Source organism: Protobothrops mucrosquamatus, unplaced genomic scaffold, assembly GCF_001527695.2.
Source record: "Protobothrops mucrosquamatus isolate PMUCROS unplaced genomic scaffold, P.Mucros_1.0 scaffold9658, whole genome shotgun sequence".
In the NCBI taxonomy this organism is placed as follows: Eukaryota; Metazoa; Chordata; class Lepidosauria; order Squamata; family Viperidae; genus Protobothrops; species Protobothrops mucrosquamatus.
In genome coordinates, this window is record NW_015395446.1 from 12939 (window position 1) to 14649 (window position 1711).

Below are 1711 nucleotides of genomic sequence, written 5' to 3' on the forward strand. Positions count from 1 at the left end.
TCTGGTAGATGGTGTGTCCTAGGGAGCCATTGGATTTCTTGTAGACTAGGACATCCAGGAAGGGGAGTTGGTTATTAGCTTCTGTTTCCATGGTGAACTGTATTTTGGGGTGTAGGCTGTTGAGGTGTGTGAGGAAGTTGTCCAGTTTTTCTTTCCCATGTGGCCAGATTATGAAGGTGTCGTCTACGTACCTGAGTCATTCTTTAAATGAAGTATTTATTATGGACTCTACAGTGGTCTTTTTATATTTTTGCATAATTTGTCTCTGGAAAAGGAAATAAATAACTCTGAAGTTACGCATGGATCTTTGACTGATGAAAACTGGTTTACTTTTTTCTTCCAATTTATCTTGACTTAGAGCTTGCACGAGCAGTTCATAATTAGTTCCACAGTCAACCCCTTGCCATTCTTTCCTGTAATAACTGAAGTCTTCCATTTTTTTTCTTTTCCACCAAAAAACGGTGTATTCAGTCTAATGATGCCCATGTAGATGTACTGTATATCCATGTATGATGCATATGAAGGTGTAATTTTATTTGTTGGAATACTGTTAGTAATGAAAAACATTGGACTGGGAGAAATTGGTAAGCCATTCTCCTACTTCATTTCTTTTTCTTAGGTTGTGCTTTCCATCTAGGCTGTCCTCTTGAATATTTTCAACTTTGGCATTCCAAACTGCAACCACAAGCAGCACAGAATGCTTGCATATTCTTTCAATTTTAGATTAACCTTGAGCAGATAACCTGTCAATCTTCTCCTCTGTATCAATGGTTGAGGCATAAACTTAGTTAATTATTAACTAAGGTTTGTCTGCAAAGTCTAATTGATATTATTTAATCACTGCATTGTGCCCAGGTATTGCCCTTACGATATCATTCCTGGTTATGAAAGCAATGCCATTCCTGTGTGTCTTGAGTTATAAGAAGTATGAACTTTTGGCTAAAAGTGTCCACTTCCTGCCCATCTTATTAGATAATGCCCAAGATGTTAATGTATGCCCAGTTCATTTCTCTGTGCGACTTTTCTCATGTTCCTGATTTTTACATTCCATGTTTTCACTGTACTTCTGCCTTTGAAGTTTGAGATTTTATTATACTACAATATCAGCAACTAGATATCCCAAACTCTTTAATCTCACTGTGTCATAAACACTTGTATTACTCTGATAGATCCACAGCTTTTCTTCAGTAGCATGTTAAGCATGTTTAGTATATTTATTTAAGAAAATTTATATGGCCACCCAACTGACTCTCAATGACTCCAGATGGCTTGCATGATAAAAACCCAATATAAAAGGCAATAACACTACCATTCTAGCAACAACAATCAAACGAGCCATTTGATAGGCTCCACTCTGGGTCCCTAGGCCTGATCTCCAGGGCCTTGAGAAAAACTGTCAAAGTGGGGGCCAATCTTATCTAGGGATGATGTTCCACAGGGAGAGAGTCACCACAGACAAGACCTTTGGTACCACTAGATGGACTGCTTTAGGACAGAGTCTGTACTGTACTGTATACATATTGTGTATATACTGTACAACAGTGCATGCTAGGATGATGAAAAGAAATCACACACTTAAGTTACATTTGTCAAGTGGAGGTGATAACATATGTTTCCATTAAAGAATGATGAGAACAGCTCTTCCCAGAGGTCATCAAAAATTAGTTCCACTAATAGCCAATAAGATGGGAGTTCTGTCTGGGATGGCCTG